The sequence below is a fragment of the Saccopteryx leptura genome, chromosome 3 (genome assembly GCF_036850995.1).
Source record: "Saccopteryx leptura isolate mSacLep1 chromosome 3, mSacLep1_pri_phased_curated, whole genome shotgun sequence".
NCBI classification, from domain to species: domain Eukaryota; kingdom Metazoa; phylum Chordata; class Mammalia; order Chiroptera; family Emballonuridae; genus Saccopteryx; species Saccopteryx leptura.
Genome location: NC_089505.1, coordinates 57,070,604 through 57,085,266, shown reverse-complemented (window position 1 = coordinate 57,085,266; position 14,663 = coordinate 57,070,604).

The window sequence follows — 14,663 nt, the reverse complement described above, 5'->3', positions numbered from 1 at the left end:
ATAATAAGCACCTAAATAAACAGCAAGCATCAAAAAGTACATTGAAATCATAAAAAAGAATCAGAAATGACAATACAATATCAGAAATGAAGATTACACTAGAAGGAATTAAAAGCAGGCTGAATGAAGCAGAGGATTGAATCAGCAATTTAGAGGACAAGATAAACGAAAGCACAGAAGCAGAACAGCAAAAAGAAAAGGGGATCAAAAAGTCTGAGGATACTCTAAGAGAGCTCTGTGACAACATGAAGAGAAACAACATCTGCATCACATGGGTTCCAAAAGAGAAGAGAAAGAACAAGGGATAGAGAACCTGATTGAAGAAATCATAGCCAAAAACTTCCCTAAATTAATGAAGGAAAAAGTCACACAAGTTCAAGAAGCACAGAGAGTTCCATTAAAGAGGAACCCAAAGAGACCTACATCAAGATACATCATAATTAAAATACCAAAGTTAAGAAATAAAGAATACTAAAAGCTGCAAGAGAAAAGCAGTCAATCACCTACAAAGGAGACCCCATAAGGATGACATCTGACTTTTCAACAGAAACACTTGAGGCCAAAAGGGAATGGCAAGAAATATTCAACATAATGCAAAACAAGATCCTACAACCAAGACTTCTTTATCCAGCAAGGCTGTCATTTAAAATTGAAAGAGATATTAAAAGCTTCCCAGACATAAAAAAAAAAAACCTTCAAGGAATTCATTGCAACCAAATCAATGCTGCAAGAAATGTTAAGAGGCCTGTTGTAAACCGAACAAAGAGGGAAAAAATGTAGAAAAAGAGGAATGTAGATTTAAAGAATGAAATGGCAATAAACAACAACATATCAATAATAACCTTAAATGTAAGTGGATTAAATGTTCCAATCAAAAGACACAGGTTAGCTGCATGGATAAGAAAACAGAACCTATACATATGCTGTCTACAAGAGACCCACCTAAAACAAAAGACACACATAGACTGAAAGTGAAGGATGGAAAAAATGTTCCATGCAAATGAAAATGAAAAAAGCTGGGGTAGCAATACTTATATTTGACAAAATAGACTTTAAAACAAAAGCTATAGTAAGGGATAAAGAAGGTTACTACATAATAATAAAGGGAGCAATCCAACAGGAAAATATAACCATTATAAATATCTAAGCACCTAACATAGGAGCACCTAAATATATAAAGCAGATTTTGATGGACATAAAGGGCAAGATCAACAGCAATACTATAATATGTAGTAAGAGATTTTAATACCACACTAACATCAATGGATAGATCCTCAAGAAAGAAAATAAACAAAGAAACAGCAGCCTTAAAGGACACAATAGATCAACTGGATTTAATAAATACCTTCAGAAACTTTCACTCTAAAGCAGCAGAATATATATTCTTTTCAAGTGCTCATGGTACATTCTCTAGGATAGACCATGTTAGGACACAAAACGAGTCACAATAAATTTAAGAAGATTGAAATTCTATCAAGCATCTTCTCTGATCACAACAGCATGAAACTAGAAATCAACTACAATAGAAAAACTAAAAAACATACAAAGAGTTGGAAACTAAATAGCATGTTATTAAGCAATGAATGGGTTAACAATGAGGTCAAGGGAGAAATAAAAAATTTCCTTGAAACAAATGAAAACAAACATACAACAATTCAAAATTTATGGGACACAGCAAATGCAGTCCTGAGAGGGAAGTTCATAGCATTACAGGCATATTTTAAGAAGCAAGAAAAGCTCAAATAAACAACTTAACCCTGCATCTAAAAGAACTAGAAAAAGAACAGCAAGTAAAGCCTAGAGGAAGTAGAAGGAAGGAAATAATAAAGATCAGAGTGGAAATAAATGACATATAGGCTAAAAAAAAAATAATACAGAAGATCAATGAAACCAAGAACTGGTTCTTTGAAAAGGTAAACAAGTTTGATGAACTTTTAACCAGATTCACCAAGAAAAAAAGATAGGACTCAAATAAATAAAATTATAAATGAGAGTGAAGAAGTAACACCTGCCACAGTAGAAATACAAAGGATTGTAAGAAAATACTATGAAGAACAGTATGTCCACAAATTAGACAACCTAGGCAAAATGGACAAATCCCTTGAAACACATAAGCTTTCAAAAATCAATCTGGAAGAATCAGAAAACCTAAACAGACTGATTACAACAATGAGATCGAAACAGTTATCAAAAAACTCCCAACAAACAAAAGCTCTGGGTCTGATGGCTTCACAGGTGAATTCTACCAAATATTCAAAGAAGAACTAACTCCTATTCTTCTCAAGCTATTTCAAAAAATTCAAGAGGAAGGAAGATTTCTAAGTTCCTTTTATGAGGCGAGCATAATCCTCATTCCAAAACCAGGCCAAGACAACACAAAGAAAGACTACTATAGGCCAATAACCCTGATGAATTTAGATGCTAAAATTCCAGCAATATTAGCAAACCAGATCCAGCAATACATGAAAAAAATCATATATCATGATTAAGTGTGATTTATTCTGGGGAGGCAAGGCTGGTACAATATTCACAAATCAATCAATGTCATTCATCACATAAACAAAAGGAAGGAGAAAAATCACATGATAATATCAATAGATGCAGAAAAAGCATTTGATAAAATCCAGCACACATTTATGATCAAAACTCTCAGCAAAGTGGGAATACAAGGAACACACCTCAACATGATAAAGGCCATCTATGACAAACCCACAGCCAACATCATACTCAATGGGCAAAAATTAAAAGCAATCCACTTAAGATCAGGAAAAAGGCAGGGGTGCCCCCTTTCACTGCAGTTATTCAACATAGTCTGGAAGTCCTAGCCACACCAATCAGAGAAGAAGAAGAAATAAAAGGCATCCAAATTGGAAAGGAAGTAAAACTATCATTATTTGCTGATGATATGATACTGTACATAAAAAACTCTAAAGTCTCAGTCAAAAAACTACTGACCCTGATAAATAAATTCAGTAAGGTGGCAGGATATAAAATTAATATTCAGAAATCAGAGGCATTTTTATACACCAACAATGATCTGTCTGAAAAGGAAATTAAGGAAACAATCCCTTCACTATTGCAACAAAACAATAAAGTACCTAGGAGTAAATTTAACCAAGGATGTTAAAGACTTATACTTGAAAAAATTATAAAATACTGAAAAAAGAAATCAAGGAAGATACAAACAAGTGGAAGCATATACCATGTTTATGGATAAGAAGAATAAACCAATAAAATGTCTATATTACCCAAAGCAATTTATAAATTCAATGCAATTCCTATTAAAATACCAATGGCATACTTCAAAGATATAGAACAAATATTCCAAAAATTTATATGGAACCAAAAAAGAACACGAATAGCCTCAGCAATCTTGAAAAAGAAGAAGAAAGTGGGTGGTATCACACTTTTTGATATCAAGTAATACTATAAGGCCATTGCACTCAAAACACCTTGGTATTGGCATAAGTACAGGCATATAGAACAAAGAAACAGACCAGAGAACCCAGAAATAAACCCACACTTTATGGACAATTGATATTTGACAAAGGAGGTAAAAGCATACAATAAAGTAAAGACAGTCTCTTTAACAAATGTTGTTGGGAAAATTGGACAGGTTCTTGCAAAAAAAAATGAAACTAGACCACCAACTTACACCATTCACAAAAATAAACTCAAAATGGATAGAAGACTTAAATATGAGTTATGAAACCATAATTAGTTTGGAAGAAAACAGGCAGTAAGCTCTCCGACATCTCTCACAGCAATATATTTGCTGATTTATCTCCATGGGCAAGTGAAATAAAGGACAGGATAAACAAATGAGACTATATCACACTAAAAAGCTTTTGTACAGTTAAAGACAATATGAACAAAATAAAAAGGCAAACCACACAATGGGAGAACATATTCAACAATATGTCTGATTACGAGTTAATAAACAAAATTTATAAAGGGCTTGTGAAACTCAACACCAGCAAGGTAAACAATCCAATCAAAAAATGGGCAAAAGAAATGAATAGATACTTCTCCAAAGAGGACATACAGATCGCCAATAGGCAGACAAAAAAATGTTCAACATCACTAATCATTAGAGAAATGCAAATTAAAACCACAATGAGATACCACCTCACACCAGTCAGAATGGTGCTCATTAACAAAACAACACATAATAAGTGCTGGTGAGAATGTAGTGAAAAGGGTAACTTCCTTCTACATTGCTGGTGGGAATGCAGACTAGTGCAGCCACTGTGGAAAACAGTATGGAGATTCCTCAAAAAATTAAAAATGGAACTGCCCTTTGCCCCAGCCATCCCACTTTTAGGAATATATCCTAAGAATACCAAATCACTGATTCAAAAGAAGAAATGCAGCCCCATGTTTATTGCAGCATTGTTTTAATAGCCAAGATCTGGAAACAGCCCAAGTGTCCATCAATGGACGAGTGGATTAAAAAGCAGTGGTATATAAACACAATGGAATACTACATGGCCATGAAAAAGAAGAAACTCTTACCTTTTGAGATAACATGGATGGACCTGGAAACTATAATCTAAGTGAAATAAGCCAGGCAGAGAAAGAGAAATATCATATGACCTCACTCATTTGAAGAATCTAATGAACAATGTGAACTGAGGAATGGAATAGAGGCAGAGGAGGGATCAAAGGGACCAGAGGGAAAGCAATCAGAGGGAAAGGGGATGAAAGGATGGTATCAGAGAAGGGAGATTAGTGAAATTATATATACATAACACAGCATTATAGAGAGCAGGACAACAAATCCTGGAGGGAAGGGGGAAGGCATTGGGGGAGGGGGCAAAGGGGTGTCAAGGGGAACACGGGGGTGGGGGGAGATATTTTCAGTGGGACAGTTGAATCTATGTAAACACAATAAATTAAAATAAATAAAAATGAGGGAATCATTTATTATGGTCTCAGAATTCTCTAACCATACACAAAGTACAATCTGGGCATGCTCCATTCATAATGCAGGGTCCCTGCAAAACATAACAAGTAAAAGGACAGGCACCATGTCCCAAAAGTTTTGCATTCTTGCTTGGGAGTCAAGACAAAACTTCACACTAACAATTTCATTTCCAAATGAAAATATTATGTAATAATATAAGAAAGAGAAAAATAATGTACTAAAATTATACAGGACTTTGAGGAGACTCAAATGTATTTGGTTGGCAAGAAAGTAATTTTGGTTTTGTAGTGTGAAATAAAACTCGTTTTTTATATAAAGAATAAACTTTAATCAATTATGTATTTTCCATTTTGTTCAATGACCTTTTGCTTTCTTTCTTGCAGCTTCATGATCCCGCACTCATAGGAATTTTGGTCCTTATCAGCAAAAAACTGAACCAAGTGCGATTTAAGGTCATTATCATTTGTGAAAGTTTTACCATTCAAAGAGTTTTGCAAACTTCGAAATAAATGGTAATCAGATGGTGCCAGGTCAGGGCTGTATGGGGGATGCAACATCACTTCCCAACCAAGCTCCAATAATTTCCCACGAGTTATAAAAGGTGTGTGAAGCTTTGTATTATCATGGTGGAACACAATTCCTTGGCGATTTGCCAATACTGGCATTTTTCTTTGATTGCTTCATTCAGTTTCATTAGTTGTTGACAGAAAACACCTGAATTGATTGTCTGGTTTCTTGGAAGCAGCTCAAAATACACAACACCTTTGTAGTCCCACCAAATTGACAGCATGACCTTTTTTTGATGCAATTCAGCTTTAGATGTGGTTTGTGCTGGTTCATCACGCTTGGACCACGATCGTTTTCGAATGATGTTACTGTAGACAACCCATTTTCCATCACCAGTGATGATTCTTTTCAAAAAAGGGTCGGTTTCATTGCACTTGAGATGCATATCACAAATATTGATTTGTTGTGTTAAGTGAATCTCTTTCAATTCATGCAGAACCCAAATATCGAGCTTCTTAGCAAGTCCAAGACATTTTAAGTAATTTTCAATTGTTGTGTGCGATACGTTTAACCTCTCTGCAATCTCTTGTACAGTTATGTGACGATTCTCTTCGATAATGGCTTTGATTTGGTTATCATCAACCTCAGTAGGTCGACCAGAACATTGGTCACCTTTGAGTGAAAAAATCTCCAGAACAGAATTTTTTAAACAAATTCTGACATGTGCGTTCTGTTACGCAATGAACACCATAAACTTTACATATCTTTTTGTAAGCCTCAGCAGCTTTCTTTCCTTTATGGAAATAAAAAGTTAAAATATGCCAAAAATGTTCATTTCTGCACTATGTGTTAAAATTGACCCTAAACTAATAGCTACAAACAAAATTACGCACAACTTGCTTCTAAAGTAAGCTAAATGTGACTGATATCAATTGTCAAAAGGAAAAAACCATAACAATGATAGAAGTCCTTCAAAACAATTACAATGCTATGTGTGACAACCGAAAATACTTTCTTGCCAAACCAATACTTTTCCTGGAAGGTTCTCAGTTGATTTTGCTAATGAGGAAAATAGCTCTGCTCCATAAACTATAACAGAGTAGAGAATGTAACAAATCACTGTGCCTTTTTTTTTCTCCATTTGTAGAATAGTTACTGTAACTGAAGAAGACAAGTTCTGCACCTAATGCTGTAACTAAACCTAAAGATACCAAGATCAGGAATACAATATATGCATCTAGGAAGGCTGAGCATGGGGAGGACTCTAGGGATCAGCTAACCAAGGGAGATCACAGGAAACTGTCCTTAGCAAGAGAAGGGGTGAAACTGACAAGACTTCTCTGAAACAATACTGGTAGAATTAGTAAAGATCTCTAACTCCATATTTGTATACATTTTTTTCTGTGGCCAAGAGGGAACTTAGTGATAAAAGAATGTGTGTGCTTGAATGTCTCCAGGGAATGCATCTTCACCAACATAACTGTGTTTTGTATGCAGCAACTTGGACTCACCCAGGTCAGTTTTCAAACTTTTACCCAAAGTTTTCATCATCACCAAAAGCACTTTAAGTGGGAGCTTCCCAAGGGATTATGGTCTGTGGTCTTGAAAAAAGCCTAAGGACTAGCTCCTGTAGAACAGATCACTGGGGCTCACTATGCTCTTCCAGCCAAGGAGCACATGGTGCCTGGCCTTTCTGTGCTGTCTTCACCTTCTCTCACCAACCTGGATCACAAAAGGTTAGCACGTGGCCATGTTCCTCCAACCTATGCCTACCACAGGCTTAATTCTCACCACTGACTGGGAGAACAATTTCTCAATGCCCCATAGGTCCTTTGGCAATTCCCTGGTTTTGTATGTATTTCTTGACTTGCATATTAACTTAGGGTTTTAGAAAATTAATTGCCTCTATGTCTGTTTCTACATTTTTAGTGCCATTGCTATCTTTCTTTCTTTTTTTTACAATGAGAGTGAGCACACATTCATCCTGACTTCAGAACCATAATTTATGGAACAGACTGGTCACTGATCTCAGATGGCTGCCCTTGTCCTGGTTGGTGTATTTCCTTCTTTTCTAAAGGGAATTTTCTTTTTTTGTGTGACAGAGACAGCGAGACAGAGAGAGGGACAGATAGGGACAGACAGACAGAAAGGGAGAGAGATGAGAAGCATCAATTCTTCATTGCGGCACCAAAGTTGTTCCGGAATTTTCTTTGAAGAAGATCAACACATTTAGATATTTTGTTGCAGAACTCTTTTTGAAAGGGAGTTTTCTTGGGAAATTATATGAATCCATTGGTGAAGTTCTCATACAGTAAAAATTCTACTCTTCATTACATGTTTTGAACATTTACAAAAAATATCTAGGAAATCATCAGTATGGAAATTGTTTGAGACACTTTAATGAGAAAAATATTTTCTTAATAAAATTGATTAATTTTATTAAATGGCCACTACCTGACCATTTAAACACTGAGGGCCTTGGAGTCCTGCTACCATAAAGTAAATTAGGTGACATGATTATATTCTATCATGCAGAGAACAAATAAAAAATGAAAAGTGTTTTTAATACTGAAATAAGAAATAAAGTGTGTTCTACTAAGACCAAAAAAAGAGTTCCAATTTCCAAGCTGATAAAATAGGAGATAAATATAAGTGTATAAGGCATTTTACTATCTGGGTCCTTTTTATAGCCAGTTCATGTAGGATCTCTCAAAATGTGATCAAATTCAAAAAGTTGATTAAATTTACAAAATTTAATCTGGAGCCCTTATATTGCTTGAATATGATACCTTTATATACATTTATCAATATATCAAAATATGTCAGATACATTAATGTTCTAGGCACTTCATCAACATTATGCAAGTATCATAACTTGGAATTTACAGGTAAGAAAACTGAGGTGATGCTGTTTGAAGACAACCCGAATCTGATGTGTGCATTTATATTAACTCTATGCTTACTTTGTAGAATTTGGTTCCAATGAATCCTTACTTCATCAGAAACAGAGATCTGGTCAAGTATATTCATTCCTTTAAATATATTTTTGGTTTAAGTTCCTTTTTCCTCCTTTCCCTCACTCATCTCCTTTCAATTTTAAGGGGTTTTTTTCCTCGTTATGGCTGAGTTTGATTTCAAACAACTTCTTAGGAAAACTGTATTCGTGTAAAACTAGAGGGTCAGGGAGCTTTCAGACTAGAATAGGCAAGTTGTATTTGAGGAACTCCTGAGGAGGGAAGGAGCCGACCTCAGTAAGTCTCAAGAAAGGATTTTCTTATATGTGTGACTAGTGCAATAGTGCCATGAATACTTCACTCTCTTTAGTTTATGCAAAATGTTAACAATGTCATTTTGTTTTCCAAATGCAATTATAAAAGGATTTTACCTTCACTCTAGCTCAAGGGTCGGGAAACTTTTTGGCTGAGAGAGCCATAAACACCACATATTTTAAAATGTATTTTCTGTGAGAGCCATACAATGACCCGTGTACGTTATGCATTATCCAATAAAAATTTGGTGTTGTCCTGGAGGACAGCTGTGATTGGCTCCAGCCACCTGCAACCATGAACATGAGCAGTAGGAAATGAATGGATTGTAATACATGGGAATGTTTTATATTTTTAACGTTATTATTTTTTTTATTAAAGATTTGTCTGCAAGCCAGATGCAGCCATTAAAAGAGCCACATCTGGCTCACAAGCCATAGGTTCCCGACCCGTGCTCTAGCTCACCGATTGGACATAAGTGACTACCAGCAGATTTAATGTCCTTCTACAAAAGCAATTAATCGAAACGTGTACTTCCAAATTGTTATCTTCCCAGTTCTAAGTTTACAAGTTTTTTTTGTGACAGAGACTGAGAGATAGACAGATAGGGACAGAGATGAAAAGCATCAATTATTCGTTGTGGTACCTTAGTTGTTCATTGATCACTTTCTCATATGTGCCTTGACAAGGGGGGGGGACAGCAGAGCAAGTGACCCCTTGCTCAAGACAGCAACCTTGGGTTCAAGCCAGCAACCTTGGGCTTCAAGTCAGCAACCTCTGGGCTTGGGCTAAAGCCAGTGACCATGGGGTTATGTCTATGATCTCACGCTCAAGCTTATGACCCTGTGCTCAAGCCAGATGAGCCTGCGCTTAAGCCAGTGACCTCAGAGTTTCGAACCTGGGTCCTCTGCATCCCAGGCTGACACTCTATCCACTGTACCACCACCTGGTCAGGCTACAAGTAAACTGAAACAACATTGACCTCGGATGTCAACATCTGTCCTGCATGCATAACTCTGGGCACTGAAGCTGTGGCTTATGAACAAACGACATGTGATACCAAAGCCTTGGGAAGATTTCCTTTTTTTCTTCATTCTCATCTTTTCTTTCTCATGTGACATTCATAGAGTAACAGGAACTTTTTATTATTATTGATTTTTAGAGAAAGGGAGAGAGACACTGATATGTTGTTCCACTTATTTATGCATTCATTGGTTGTTTCTTGTGTGTTCCCTGACCAGGAATTGAACCCACAACCTTGGTATATGGAGACAACAGTCTAACCAACTTAGCTAACTGGCCATATCCAACTAATAGGAAGGTTACTGTTATAGGTGTGATATCTGAAGGGAGGAATTGCCACAATGTTCTCTATTTGGGTGATATTTATTTTAAACTGATATTTTCCTATTGAATATTCTAGATTTCTGATTGAGAAATGCTTTGGGAATTCCAAAAGCTGGCATTCTAGAAGCTTCTTTAAGGTCCACACTGTTTCTAACACATTGCCAACTGCTGCTTCTTGTCTCTGAAGGATAAGAACAGTAGTACTACATTCCTTCATCAACCAACACAATCAACCCAGTTGTCCCCAGATGGGTGATTCACACTGTGACAGATCATGTTGACTGCAAATTCTATTTACGGCCACGGACTCTTCCGCTTAAACAACCTACTTCATTGACGTAAACAGGATCTTCTTACCATGGCCTAGCCTGAGCTAGAAAAAAAGTCTTTTTAGAATATGTCTTTCTCTTCCACAGAGAAACAGAGAACCCAAACATTTGAGACGGGTACCATTTTGTAAAGCTAGGCTTTGTCATTACTCCAAAATTTATAATATCTTGGGAACCAGGTGTGCAGTCAAAAATAATCGCTTTCATTTCTATAACACTTAAAGTCAACAAAACTAATTTACATACATTATTTCATTTGATTCTAACAATAATCCTGTGAGGTAAGCAGGACAGAAACTATTATGGCTATTTGTCAGATAAGGAAACCAAGATTCAAATGTTTCTATTGTTATTTTAAAACAATGATACCTAGCCTGACCTGTGGTGCTGCTGTGGATAAAGATCTGGAACACTGAGGTCACTGGGTCGAAACCCTGGGTTTGCTTGGTCAAGGCACATGTGGGAGTTGAAGCTTCCTGCCTCCCTTCTCTCTCTCTCGCCTCTCTCTCTAAAAATTAATAAGTAAAATCTAAAAAAAAAAAAGAGTGAAATTTTACAACAATGGTAACTCACATGGACTGGGGTGTAACATGGACTGGTAACTAAGATAACATGGGGTGATTGGTGCGCAATGTAATTTCACAGGCGTTGCTACCATTGCATTGACAACACCATGGCAAGGAAGACAGACAAATACTGTTAGACCACAGGAAACAAACAACCTTTATTAGTATTTCTGCTAACATATATATCTACAGAGATTTGTGCAGAAACTCTCTCCTCAGTAACCGTCCCTCTCCATGGGCAGCTGGGTAGAGAGATCCTGCCAGAGCTTTCTGTGAGAGTTCTGCTTGCTAGCTCTAACTCCACCCCTTTCCTCCCACTCACTCCCAACACAGCTGTGGAGAACAACTCAATTAGACATATTTTTATTGATAATTTGAATAAAGGTAATATAAATAACATTACTGAACTTTTGGACAATACAAAAAGAAAAAAACCACAAAGAAGTCCCATGACCCTAACTAAATTTCTGTTGTCAGTATTAGGGTAAGTTTCCTCCCCCCCCCCCCCCCCATGCATCTGTTCTTCTTCTATTTGTAATAATAATGTAAACTTGCATACATTTCAATTTTGCATTTTCAGTCAACTGTTGCATCCCAAGGTGTTGGCCTTGACACTACACTATTCTTTTAATGGCAATTTGTTCTATTAAGCAAATGAAATAATATTAATTTACCATGACCCTATTGGACACTTACACTTCTTCTGCTATTTCATAGCTGTAGCTTTCCCCATGTTTTAGATTGCTCCTTAAGACAGATTCCCAGAAGTGGTATTACAGGGTCAAAGAGCAAAGACATTTTTCTAGCTCTTTCATAGTGCCAAACTACTTCCCTAATGATTTGTCCTAATTTAAACTGCCAACAGCAAAAATATAAGAGATCTATTTCATTAGGATAATTATTGTTTTAATTTTTGATTTTTTATTTCTTATTACTTTATTTAAATTTATAGATGGCTAGTTATTAGTATCTTTCAACATTTTATTTTTATATATTATTTTTATGAATGATCTATTCATAACAATTAGACTATGGCACCATCATTTCATTGAATAGTTAGAACTGTTAGTTCCCAGAGCATAAAAATAAAAGCATAATTAGGAAAAACAATTACTTTAAAAGTTATAGTTAAGTGATTTGGAAGTTCTTTTTCTAGTGTCCCTCTCATATAATGTATCCCCCCATTGACTCAGGCATGTGACATATGTGAAGCACAGCTAAAAATCACATGTGTCCCTAAATGATCCTGACCTAACACATTTGTCCTATCTTTACACTTGGCTGCTATTCTCATGAATTAGCACAAAAAGGGTAAATCTACTATATCACAGGATCAAACCCAGGCCTTATATTCAAACTGGGTGAACTTATTTGGGGTCAATTTGCTGAGCCTGTGTCTTCATTTGTAAAAAGAAATAATATGTACTATTCCTTACATAGGTCTGTTGGGAAGATGGGAAGACAGGCATATATATATATATAAAGATGTGAAAATTTTCAATTTTGGCTTAGTTTTAAAACACAATTTAAAGAGCTAAGAATTCCCAGCAAGAGAATACATACTTGATACGCTAAGTGACAACAAAGATACAACCTCTTGTGTTCTATATTGATGATAAATAGCTGAGCCATACAGGAATAGATAACGTACATTCTTCTTTGAAGTTAAATATTATTAAGAGATGTGTAAAATCTACCAACCCTTATTGTAAACCTGACAAAAACCATAGGCACTGGACAACTATGATTTTAAATGATAAATGTTTCTTCTTAATTCAAGACTCTCATGGAAGGAATAGAAACTGCAGGCTCTTCAATGCCTATTGCAATGCATGGCACAGTAGGCATTCGATAAATAAGTATTTCCTGAACACAGAAACTAACTAGATAAGAGTAACTACAAGTTACTGACTCCTTTTCAGGCTGTGTAAACTGGCTGAATGGAGGAACTTAGTTCACTGAAAACATCTGCTTGAGGAGGTGGAGAAGGAGTTAAATGATCTACCTTACTAGTGTAAAAAAAATACACAAATTTGAACACCAAATGTATGTACTTTGCTTAACAATAGCATTAAAAGGCTTCACTCGAGTGCCCTGGGCCCTCCAATACACAAACATGCAAAGCACAAGAGGAACTAGCTTGTGTTTGAAATTCCACCACTCTATCCTCTTAATATTCTTCAAGAAGCAAATCCACTGGCTTCATCAGAACAGTCAAAGATTTCCATTTAAAAGACAACTTAGTGAAGCAAATGTGTATGTACCAAGGACAGTGAAAGGATCTCATCCACTGACATGTTCAAACATTTTAAGGAAAGCTATTATTTCAAGCACATGTCAAGATGATGAGGAGGGGGTGTAATGAATTACAGAATAACCGGTGTTTATGCCCAAGAGATCCCTAGGCTGTTCTGTACCTCCTGGAAATTGTTTATGTGCACAAGTCCTGTGATCATGGGACTATGATTAGCGGATGCTGACAGTGTGACAGCAGAGGAAGGCATGAATCACTGCTGTTCCATATTGAAGAAAGCTGAGCAAGATCAGCTCTGCCTTAGATGGGCTTCTTTTTTCTCATTCTGTCCATGTTCTGAGGACTAGGGATATAGGACAGGATAGGAAAGAAGGGAAGGACTGATGAGGACTGAATTTCACCATTTAGGGAATTCCACTTCTTATAATTGACATCATGCAGGACATTACAATTTCTTAATTAGAACCTAACAGCTAATAATCCCCCAACTTTTTTTCCATTTTGATCTATTGATATTTTTTTATTTTTTTATTTTTTCTTTTTTTTTGTGACAGAGACAGAGAGAGAGACAAAGAGGACAGATAGGGACAGACAGGAAAGAAGAGAAATGAGAAGCATCAATTCTTCGTTGTGGCACCTTAGTTGTTCATTGATTGCTTTTTCATATGTGCCATAACCAGGGGCTCCAGAAGGACAAGTGACCCCTTGCTCAAGACAGCAACCCTGGGCTTCAAGCCAGCGACCTTTGGGCTCAAGCCAGTGACCATGGGGTCATGTCTATGATCTCATGTCGAGCAGCGACCCCGTGCTCAAGCTGGTGAGCCCATGCTCAAGCTGGCGACCACAGAGTTTTGAACCTGGGTCCTCTGTGTCCCAGTCCAATGCTCTGTCCACTGTGCTACTGCCTGGTCAGGCAGTCTATTGATTTTTTAAATTTTTTTATTTATTAATTTTAGAGAGAAAGAGAGAGATGTGAATATCAATCTGTTCCTGTATGTTCCCTAACGAGGGATCGAACCAGCAACCTCTGTACTTCAGGATGACGGCTCTAACCAACCAAGCTAATCAGCCAGGACTCTGTTGATTTTTTTTTTTAATTGAGCTCTCCAAAGTCCCATCACTATACTTCCAAACTGGTTCTATTATTAGGAAAATATTCATTTCTCTTTGCTTTAGGCTTTCTTTGCATTAAGTATCCAAGATACGAATGCCACTAGTCAAGAGAAGGTAAATAAAATTTGGCTAATTTTCCCAATTTCTAGGAATTACTAGCCAATGAATTTAACTGGGTGACTGAGTAATAATCAGTATGTCATGATAGTAGCAATGTTTTGTCATCATCTGGAAATGGTAGGAAAAGGTAGCCAGCACGATGTCTTTCCAAACACAGGTAGAGGGGTCCATCTTTGGCAATGTCTACACGATAGTGGTTGGTTAAGATGTTCTACCTACCTTTAGCTACAAAAA